This window comes from Dipodomys spectabilis, unplaced genomic scaffold (genome assembly GCF_019054845.1).
Source record: "Dipodomys spectabilis isolate Male_0828 unplaced genomic scaffold, ASM1905484v1 ptg000413l, whole genome shotgun sequence".
Taxonomy (NCBI): Eukaryota; Metazoa; Chordata; class Mammalia; order Rodentia; family Heteromyidae; genus Dipodomys; species Dipodomys spectabilis.
The window spans coordinates 353,197-365,486 of record NW_024871090.1 but is presented as its reverse complement, the minus strand read 5'-3'; the positions used below and the strand labels follow the sequence as shown (position 1 = coordinate 365,486).

Genomic DNA, 12,290 nt, shown 5'->3' with positions numbered 1-12,290 from the left:
TCTGCCATTTCCCAGAATAGCACCACATAAACAGAAAAATCCAGAAATGGTTCTGTGGCTCAAGTTGTAGAGCGCTTGCCTTTATTTGAAGAGCTAAAGGACAGTGCCCAGGCCCAGAGTTCAGGCCCCACAACTAATTTAAAAAGAATCTAAATACTTGATAATTCTACTAACAGATCTGACTGAAATCAGTTGAATCACACTTTTCCTATACAATGAAGGAATAGGTCCAGGCTGGGAAAGCAGCTACAGAAGGAAGGCACATTGTATCTGTGACAAAACTTTGTGGAAAATGGAATCCAGGATTACTTACTGGTGACTCACTTGCACTTGAAGCATGATTCTGAACTATTGCTTGCTGATTCTGAACTATTGCTTTGATCATTATATTTTCCAAGAAGAAAAAGTGAAATTTAATTGATAGTAAAGGACTATTAACACATTTTGACTTCTCATTAAGCATCTTCAATCATCAAAATCACTTGAAGGCAATAGACAGGCCTATTTTTAGATGAAAACAAGTGTCTTTAAAAAAAAACAAGAATTTAGGTAGTCATACAAAGGACTTCTTTTACTACTGCATTATACATTTTTTTCTAATGTTGGATACCAACATTAGAAAGCTACTAGAAAGCTCTTAAAGCCCATATGTTGAATAGTGAGTTCTCTTACACTATAACATGGTATTTCCCAAATCATTTACAAAGAAGGCATTGTTTCCTATTTTCTCGCTCCTAATATAAGCTGCACATGAAGACAGCAAGGGTCCTAATGGTCAGACAAGGAACAAGGTGAAAAAGTGAGGAATGGTATCAATTTCAAGAAAAAAATGGAGTAGGATCCAAGCAAATTTCTTCTTTGGGATGTCGAAATTAAACGGTTTACTATGGTGTGGAGACTACTTTCCCAAAAGGCCACCCAGATGAATAGTAGGGATGAGGATGAGTATACCCCTCTTCATATGGAAGCCTAGAGTGGACATTTAGACATTGTCCATGAGTTGGTAGCTCAAGGCAGATATTCATGCAATAACTCTGAATGGCTGACACCCCTGCACAGTGCTTATATGTGGAATAATACCAGAGTGGCAGATACCAATCCCCAAACTAAAGGTCTCTTGTCCGCCTTGCATGTTGCTGCTGGGAATAGAAATAGAAAAGATACTCTGTTGAATCAATATATCAAACCAGGTTTGAAGAACAGCTTGGAAGAAACTGCATTTAATATTGCCAAAATGATAAGTATGTATCACTACCTCTTTGAAGTTGTGGAAGGCTGTACAAATTGTTCTCCTAAGTCGTAATGGTTTGGTTAAGTTTCTTAAATTTCAAAAATGCCAGTCCATCCTTTGTGTCCCTATAATTTTTTTCACAATACAAAGCAACAGCAATATCTTACTTTAAAAATTCATGGATTCCATGGTATTCTTCCAAGTGATTTGCCTGACTCTGATGTCAAAATGTATTCAAGAGTTTTTTGTATACATCTATAATGATTTCTGCAGAGTTTGTGATTTTTTTAATCAGAAATAATTTTAACTTATCTGTTGAAATGAATAGTATAGAAACTAAAGATGTTCCTAGTGCTTTTGGGAAAAAATATATCTATGTTTGTACAATATCCATAATCTATTTCATTCGCTCCTAGATATAATATTTTGAATTCTACATTTTTATATAATGTATAGTTTCATTAATAAATGTGTCCTTTCAGATTGCATTCCATATAGAAGAAGTTTAAGATTCCATTTTTCCTAGGTCCTTATATTATTTTATTTCTTTGGGATAAATTGACAATGTTATCTAATTTCAAGTTTTGTAAAGGTTATGCTATGTAAAGACCTTTCTAAGGTGAAGATTTAATACACTAATGTCAAACTAACCTTTAATTCTATGAATTACATGTATTGTTACACTTGTATTTTTGTAATCAACTTTTTAATAACTGTTTTTATATTTCTTGCATCAGAAGAATGAAATATATGGAATACTTCACAAATTTTCATATCATCCTTGTGCAAGTGCCATGTTAATCTCTGTATTATTGTAATTTGGGTAGACCTGCTGCTGAAGCATGTAGTACCCTCTAAATTTAAGTACTTAATGATGCAATCTTTATACAGGCATATATCCATGGCTGCCTATTTGTAACAAGGAACCCTTATTGTTCCTTAAAATGCGATTGATCTTATTTCTCTAAAATTCTGTGTATAGTGGAAAAGCTTATATCATTTGGTTGATTGATCATATTTACAATTTTTTGTCAATGACTATTTTGTCATTTTCATTTCAAATTTGATCATACTTTGAAGCCTTTACAGCTAAGTCCAAAGGTGATGGCTTTTCAAGTACTTCTTTATCAACTGAGTTAGCTTTGTAGAGCTAATGGATTCAAAGTAAGCCTTGCTTGAGAGCTACTTCTAAACTTCTGCAGCTTAACATTTCCCAAACGAGGTTTTGCTGGGACAAATGTCTACCTGAACCTTTAACCTTCTTCCTTGTAGGAACAGACCAACCAAAATATCTTACCCTGACAGCATAGATTGTCTTACTGGAACAAAACTAATCTTAGTTACAAGGGATCTTAGAGAGATGAACAGTTCAGACAGAATTGTTCAGAATGGAAGGTATTTTGTCAAAATATAATTGTTTATTATACTTATCATTTCAAAAGTAGCTAAAGCCAAAAAGGTGAAAAAATTTTCATATGCATGATTACCTACTCTCCTGGCCTGTCTAGCATCCAACCAGGCAGGAACTTACACTACTGACTCTCTATCACCAAATATTTCCATAGCTCCTGGAAAAGTCCATGTTTCTCCTCGATATTAGGCCTTAAATTGGTAATGTTTTAATCACAGTGTTTCCTCTTGCCTCTAGGCTGTAAATCTACAAATGGTAAAGCTTTAAGTCTAACTCTACCAAACACTGAGGTAGAGATAATGGAATAATACTTTAAAACAGAGTTGCCTTTGATTCCCTAACCACAACACAACAATGCAAAACAATTTTTATATTATATATACTTATATATTTTATATTTTTAAATATAAAATATGTGCTGATTTTAAATTTCACAGAGTGAATCTTAATAGAATTGATAATTTGACAAATATATTGACATTTATTCTGATAAATAGAATGGAATATAAATAATTAGATTTAGGATATATATTAGAATATAAAAAGTATCAATGCAATATCTTCGGTATAAACTTGTGATAAGTTCTAAGTGTTTGTGATCTTCTGAATTCACATGGTAATATAACAGTATTGTTTTCTGCTAATCTATAAGGGATTTTATTCTGATGCTCTGTTTATTGTTTTAACTCGCTGGTCCCAAAGTGTTTTCTCCATATTTCTGAAGCATTCTTACTGATTATACACAAATTTTGCTGATATGATGTCTAAAAGCTATTATTCTTCTGAAGGACCCACGGATCCGAGGATACAAGTTCCCAGTTATCTGTATCATCAGATAACAAGGGCAAGACTTCTCACATAGGCCCATGCAACATGCCAAAAGAAAATAATTGAAGACATCTCAATTTCTCATTTCCTATAATATTTCAGGACCCCAATTCCTTACAAGAATTAGCAGAATTCAATTGTGAAATGCAAGGCAAGTTAAAATGAAAGATGAGATCACAAAATCTGAGAGAAAGTACTGTAATTCAAACTTTCAATTTACAGATGACCAGCCCATATGAGTGAACAAAATTACAAATGAATAAGATTATTTTAAATACCCCTCTCCTAATGATTAATGAAAGATTTCAGTGCAGCCTAAAAATAGTTTCTGAAATGATAGATCCATAATTGCCCTACCAAGGCTAGGAATACTTGATTTAAAGATCAAATATAATTTAGAAAAACATTAACTGAGAAGATCCTTAGTGCTTCAAATCACTGGTACTTCAGTAAAACTAGGTTCTGTAGTATAAAATAATGTTGTCATTCTCAAACCAAAGATAACCTATATTTAATCTCCTGAAAGTATATTCATTTTCAAACTATTTAAAATCACATTTGCCAAAATAACACTTGACAAGTAGATGATAGTGACATTACAAGGTTTTCAAGTGTAGGGAGCTAGTTACAATAGAGTTGATTTACGTACCCAGCACCAATAGCAAACAAGTTCAACCATTCATTAATGTGTAGAAATAGTACTCCCCACCATTTGTGCTGTTCAGTAGGTGCCTTCCAGAAATGTGTTAAATAGATCAGCCTCCCATATTTCAAACCCAAATATTAGCTAATAAAGTAAATTTCATCACATAAGAAGGTACATTTTAAAAAGTCACTAATAGTTGCCTTATCATGTGTTGTTTTATATTTTCCCTATCTGTCTAACATAGTAAGAAATATGACTTTAAGTTTTGAATATGGGTACTGATGAGAGATGTGACAAAAATAAAATCTGTCTTTTATTTCTGTCATATTCCTCTAAGTAGTAAATTTTAGTTTTCTTCTTTTTCCAAAACTTATAGGTAGTAGAAAAAATTATCCTATGTAAAATAAAATAATCATACACCATTGTACAAAGCCATTTATAAAAACTGGTAGTTAGGAATAAATTCTAAGCCATTTTTAAATTTTCTTGTTGACTAAAGATTAATCTTCCAAATGAACGAGAATAAAATCATGTCTAAGTGCTTCACATCTCCAGTCTTGCAAATTGTTATTGCAGATGAATGAATTATGGAAATATAAGCTGACATCAGTTCAAGTATATGTGGGAGTGAAACTCCATGGAATGTACATAAACCTTTCAAAGTATTAACAGGCAGTTTAACAGAATGACTATCAGGAAATTGAAACCAGAGAGGAACAATAGTAAAGAATTAGAATGAATGAAAAATGGAACAAGGGGCAAGTACAGCTAGAATACTCAATGTACATATGTAATAAAGGAAGTGCTAAATCTGAACTCAATCTTGGAGAAAGAGTTGGTTGACACTGATAGAAGGAGTGACTCTGATCCAGGAGCATTAGACAATTAGATGGACATATTTAATTGTAACACACTTGCACAACCTTTTGAAATTCAATTAAAAGAAACAACAAAAAAAACCACACAAAAATGACAACCGAACAGCAATCTCTAGAGAGTATGAATATGACCTCTCAAAATTTTAAGCAGTTAATGAAGGGCAGTCTTTGGAAAAGCAAACAAACTGTTCAAAGAGGGCAGTTTGGGGTAGGGGAGAATTTTGACCAGGTTTAAAAAGATTGTCTAAGGTTATAAATCACCTATATCTTCTGCAAATATTTTCTTCTGCGAGTGCTTTGTCTGAACTGGATACTCCAGTCCTGAGTCACACTTGTGAAGACAGAATGGAAGAAACAAGATCAAGAACCTATTACTCCACTGGAGAGAAAACAGTCCTCTCTGTTTTCTCTCAATCTCCTCACTACTCCATTTTCATACTTTTAATAACGTCAAGTGATTTTGAATTATATCTTTCCTTCCTTGTTCTCACAAAGTAATTGTTCAAAATAATTCATTAAATATTATTTGCCATTATTTTCTATCATGCTGTTTACTTGTTCAAGCGAGTCCATTAAACTTCCCCTTTTCTTTTGGTTGCCACGAAAATCCAACAACTATGTTAATGAGGACCAACGCTAATGCAAAACTTTGTCTCCAAAAATCCAGTCCAAGAACCTATAATCACAAATATTTAGCTATAATTTTTTCTTTTATCTTTTACCTTGAATTTTTCTTGTGTCTAAAGTGCCCACAAAAATAAGTACTCCACCACTTTTTGGTTCAATCACTTCTAACCTCAAAGATATATTTTGCTAACAAGATGCTGAGAGGAAACCTAAGAATACTCCACTTTTATCTTCTCTCTTAAAACTTTTATCTTCTCTCTTAAGACTCTCCTTAGATACCATATCAGGAACAGTGAAGTTATTCTATGCAAAATTATTTCAATAGGTTATTTTCCTCTTGGTCTTGTATTTGCTCAACAAGATGTATGGAGAAGAATAGAGTTAAATCACCAATTCCTTGGATGATATTGTCTGTTACAAAGTACAATACTTCTATGTCCTACTTCTATGTCCTCCTCTTAGCTCTTGCCTGATTTCCAATTAATCACAGGTTCTTGGCTTCAATTCTAGTGAAGCTGAAGCACTATAAAGCGTCCCCCACTGCTACATCTTCATGGTTTATCTTTGAAAACTCTTTTATTTGGAGGTGGAATTTATTTTCATGTCTTCATTCAATTTGTTCTGCATTATACTGAGCCAAATAAGCTCTGTAAAATCACTTTAGGTAGCAAAAACATTAACACAATCTATATCACTATGTAAAAATATTTTGGCCCCCTCCACTGCTGAAACCAAAACGCTTAGCAAGGGCTTCTAATAACGTGTTTTCTTAACTTTTCTATTTGCTCAATTCTTTTCTGATCCCCAAACTTTTTGGCTTACGTAATAAAAGAAGTTTTCACTATCTCATGTTAATAAGAATATTATATTTTTGAGCTACTTAGAAATGTGAAATCATTGAAGTATTCAATCAGATTTTTTTCTGTGTTTCAGTGCTTCACGTGCAAAGACATTGTGGAAAGTATTAAAACAGAGAAGTGTAAACTCAATACATTCTTTCATTGTGGAGGACACTTTCTCCCTAAATATTTTGACCCAAATAATCTTTTTAAGAGAATTACTGTTTAGTAATTAAAGGTCAATTCACAAATTTTGATGTCTTATTTTTTAAAAAAAAACTTTGAATTTAAATTCCCCTACCACCTTGTTTCACACAGTAAGAGTATATTTCCTAGGTAAGGACAATTCTCATGGGAATCTACAGGATTTACAGCAAGGTTTGTGAGGTTTGTTTGTTTACTGTGAAAATGAGCCACCTTACCCACATTGCTCCCTCTCAGCTAAGTCTCCATGGATTTCTTTGCATGAAAGCCTATTTTCTCAGGCAATTTTAAATTTTCTAAATAGGCTAAGTTAAAAGTTAGAACAATTAAAATTTACCTGTCATAATTTTAAAACACTTTTGAAATTCCTTTATCAGAATCGCAAATTTACCAATCCTAATTCCACGTTTACCATCAAAAACAGTTAACATGTTGTTTTCATGATATAGTATCCATGAAACTATTATTTTCCAGTGGCTTTGTTATGCATATACATGAACATATAAGCTGATGCTGAGCAAAATGAACTCCAAGATATGGAAAGAGATATTTATTTGCAGTTGTTGTTTTTAATGTACTATGTGATTTCTATTTTCCTTGGGTTTTTCCCCTATGGTATAACTCCTACTGTGTTTGATTTTGGTACCCTGTGTATTGTGTATACATTTACCTTAATTGGGGAAGGGAAGAGGAACAACAAAATGGCGAGACATAGGACAAAAGGAAAACCAATGCAATAGCAATACTCACAAGACAATATGTTGGAAATGTACATTACAACGTGTGAGGGGTTTGGGTGTGAAGGAAAAATGTGAGAAAAAATGAGAGAGGGCATAACAAGTTTGAAAAGTTATGTATTCAGTGCCTTACAATTGCTAACCCACTGCACATCACTTTCACATTAAAATTAAATTTAAAAAATAAGCTGCATGAAATAAAATTTCACTGTATTGATATAGTAAATATTATTCTTTATATAGTAACTTTTTAAAAAATCAGTACTATTTGGCATATAATTTGAATTAATTACCCCTTCTTTATCAGAGGGCCATCAACTTGAATGTTATCCAACTAGATAATTTTTTCACAATATACTTGCCAATATTTTCAAAAAAGAATAAATTAGTACTTTCTCATACTAAAAGCGAAAACCATTTAATTCTATGGAAACCCATAACTTTTAAAAGTAAATAAGTTGTTAAGAAGACAGAATATGTGTGTTCTTCAAAATTCCTATGACTAATAACAACTCACTTTCAAATTCTCAACATTCCATACCTGAGAGATTCAAAATAGTACCTGTTTGCATGTTATGTAATTCTGCAATAGATTCATTTTCCAATGGGGTGTTACAGATTGAGAAGTGAACAGAAAAATAGCCATATTCTGGTATAGGATAAAACAATAAAGCATCGGTTATAATTAATTCTTCAAGAGTAAGCAATTGTTTATCAGATTAAGCTATTATTTCTATGACCATCAATCCCAAAATTTATGCCATAAAATCATCCTAGACCAACAGTTCCGAACTTGTAGGGTGCACCTCAAAATTCCCTTAATTCACATCACAAATAGCTTATCTCTATTGGGAAAAATACTACACCTTGCTAATGTGATGCCCTCCGTGTTCTGGAAAGAACACCACAATATACTGGGAACGTTGGTGCGGGGGGGGGGCCTGGGGGGGAGGAAGGAGAAGGATTGGGATTGGGGGGAGGGGGGAGGCTGGGAAGGGATGTGAAGGGTAAACAAAGGAGGAGGCTGCAATGCTTGGTAAGAAATGTACACATTATCCCGCCCATGTAACTGTAACTCCTCTGTACAGTATGTTCACAAATAAAATTAAATTAAAATAAAAAAAAATATACTGGGTTGCATCATTTTTCCTCCACTGGTATTCTTGCAAATATTATTTATATTTATACTTTTTTACTATCATAGATATTCAGGATGCTAAGATTGGAAGATTACAGTTAAAAGCACACCCAGGCAGGAAGGTTCCCTAGATTCTTATCTCCAATATACTTTTCAGCAAAAGCCAGACACAAGTGGTACTGAGGTTGAAGTGGTAGGGCACAAGCCTTGAGCTTAACAGGCTCAGAGACAGTGTCCAGGTCGAGAGTTCAAGCCTTATGACAAAGCAATAAAACAAAAACAAAATTAAAAACAAACCCAAATCCTAGCATTTTTCTCACTGTATACAGAGGCACGTAATTAAGGAAATTGCTTCCTGTGTTACATACAGGTAGAAGAAAGAAGATGTCACACAATTATTCTCTTCATACCATGTTATATTAAAGCATCAAAAACTCCTTTTTCTAAATTTATAAATTAATATCATCAATTTCTTGGCAACTCGGTCTAAATTATTCACATTATCATTTTCTACATGAACAGTTAGAATTATCTATTAACTGAGTTCTAATTATAACTCGCTTGAAACAATATGCTAGGTAAATAGAATGCAAGAAATATCTGTAAATTTGTCAATTAAACCCTCTACCTATAAATAATTTTGTAGTATCCTATAGAATATAAAATTACAAACGAAACCAAAATATTTTTTGAAGTCTAAACTCTAATTTAGCAAGATCTATAAAGACCTCCATTAGGTGATCTTTGCTATTCCTCCAGGCTTAAGCTTTTGTCGTCCTTCATCCTTTCCTAGGAATCTAACAGAATGATGATTACTTACTTTTTCAAATTTTGGATGGGAATCATGAACCACTTTGCATCTAGGAATGTTCTGTAATGAAGTGCGCATTTAAAACAAAACTGAGGAGGGGCTGGGAAGGTGGCTCAGTGGTAGAGCACTTGCCTTGAATGAATGAGGCCCTGGGTTCAATTCCTCAGCACAACATAAGCAAAAAGGAAAAATAGCTGGAAGTGGCACTGTGGCTCAAGTGGTAGATTGCTAGCCTTGATCTGAAGAGATGAGCGACAGTGCCCAGGCCCAGAGTTCAGGCCCCACAACTGGAACCAAAAAAAAAAAAAATTAAGAAAGAGTTAAAAAATAAAAAATAAAATAAAACACAACTGAGGATTATATATCAGTTGTATTTCAATAGAAAACTTGGCTTCTCAAAACATAATGAAGAAATTAGCCCAAATTTCCAACTGTGTATTCCTTTCTTGTTTGGTTTGTTTTATTAAGACAAAATTATACTACCTGGTCCAGGGAAGGTATCAGTAGTAATTCCAGTCTCTGATCTCCTGTCAGTTTGAGTGCTAGAATTCAAGGCTTGTATCACATTGCCCCACCATAGTTTCTTGGTTTATTTATTTATCTGTTTGTTTGTTTATTTATTTATTTTTGGGTCCGGTAATGGGGCCTGAACTTTGGGCCTGGATGCTGTCCCTCAGCTCTTCAGCTCAAGGCTAGTGCTCTACCACTTGAGCCACAGAGCCACTTCCGGCTTTTTTCTTTTTGTTATGTGGTGCTGAGGAATCAAACTCAGGGCTTCATGCGTGCAAGGCAAGCGCTCTACCACTGAGCCACCTTCCCAGCCCATTCTTGGTTTATTTAATCTAGATACAGACTATCAATTCTGAACTTCTCCAGTGATATTATCTACTAGACTTCTCAGACTGTTCTTGCACTATTTTCAAAGATGTTCTAACATTTGACACAGGGTATGAACATTTTCAAATGCACCTGCCGGGTCTCTGATTCATTCCTCCATGGATCCAATCCCTTTAATATTGATTACTTGACTCTCTTACTATCTCTGGCCCTACTTATGTAATATTCTCAAACTTTTTTGAAGAAAGTTCACTGGAGGTCTTTCTAATATTAAAAATTATCACTTGATTCTAGTCTTACTCAGGACATACTTTCTATTGTTTTCTAACTTTTCTACATATTCTGAGAGTTGCTTCATTTGTGTATATGTGTGTGCACATATAAGTGCCTCTGTGTGTATGTGTATGTTTATATGTATGTATGCAAAAGCCTCAAGTTCTTATTCATCACTCTTGCTCATGCCTGTTATTCCATCACCTGAGCCATTCTTCCAATCTAGCTTTTGGCTGGTTAATAGTGTCTCAAACACTGTTCTGCCCAGGCTGGATGCAATCTGAACTTCCCAGACTCCTTTACATACTTAGGTTTCATTTATCCAGCCGAAACATCTTTTAAACTACAAACATTTTTGTGAGTGTAAAGTCTAAGCTGTAGCCCAGATTTTTAACTCAAGAATTCATATAAAGATAGATGAACATACACATTACATATGCTGAATGTACACTGTTAGAAATGTGATCCTAAGCTGGGTGGTGGTGAGATCTGAGGATTGGGGTTCAATGCCAGCCCAGGTAGGAAAGTCCAGGAGACTCTTTTCTCCAATTTACTGCAAGAAAACTGGAAGCCGCACTGTGGCTAAAGTGGTAGAGCATTAACCTTGAGCGGAATAGCAGAGGGACAGTGCCCAGGCCCAGAATTCAAGTGCCAAGACCACCACCAACAAAAAATATATAAGTAAAGGAAAGAAAAAAATGTGATCTTATCCACCAGTTGATGGCTAGTATAATCCCTGCTCTCTCAAGATGGAATTTTTTCCTTATTAAATCCATGCTCTTATATCTGACTTGCATTGGAAACAGAATTATTCTTCCATTCCAATTTCTACAAAGTTGTGTCATTAGCAAGTGTGATTAGGAAGGGAGTGGCCTCATACTTCCTGTTCCACATAGGAATAATGCTTTCTCTATATCACTCTCATAAATCTACATACTGGACTTGGCTTTATTGTTTCAAGGTGGTCTTAATTGTGGAGTCTTCTATAGTGTATTGAACCCTTATTTTTAAACACAAAATTTCTCTTTCTCTTATTATTGCTATAGTTAACACGAGTTAACAAATTTATGTACACTTGGGAAATAATGTGCAGCACATACACTCACAAAAAAATGATCTGAGAACCTTCTTCCTCTTTAAAATTCGTCTTAATTTACAGAGAATTTACAAATTTTGAATTCAATATACTCATGAATAATGTATTTATAAGAAATATAAATTTCATATTTTCTCTTTACTAAGTTGTCTCTGAAACACGTGTTACATCAGGTCCAAATGTGTTCTTGTATTATTTCGGTGAAGCCAGAAATCATTCATTATACCTCAAGCAGCACCATAGATTGTTTCTGGAAGTAACTGTTACTGGATGTGGAAACTGATCCCAGTAGAGGAATGGAACATAGAGGATTGACAAAGTTCAAGTTAACTTGTGCTTTCCTTTTTACTGTAAAAGAAGAGAATCTGAAGGCTTGAAGGAAACTCTGTCCCTCACTTTTTCTAGTGTGTGTTTTTACTTATATATAATTTTTCTGTAAACTTCTAGTTGAGAGTATTTCAAAAAGATATAATGTGCCATTTGATGGCCAGCATAGAACAAAAAGAAATAACGTTGTTTTAAATATGTTCTTCTGCAGGGGCTGGGAAATTGGCTCTGTGGTAGAGCACTTGCCTTGCATGCCTGGGGCCCTGGGTTAGGTTCCTCAGCACCACATAAGCAAAAATAAGCCAGAAGTGGTGCTGTGGCTCAAGTGGTAGAGCGCTAGCCTTGAGTTGAAGAGCTGAGATAAAGCGCCCAGGCCCAGAGTTCAGGCCCAAGACTGGACCCCAAAA

The 12,290-nt window shown here is 34.3% G+C and overlaps 1 pseudogene; it reads right to left on the bottom strand.

Moving 5' to 3' along the window:
- Positions 1 to 1,975: 1,975 nt before the first annotated feature.
- On the bottom strand, positions 1,976 to 2,075 carry LOC122097089 (annotated as a pseudogene).
- Between the last annotated feature and the right edge of the window lie 10,215 nt (positions 2,076 to 12,290).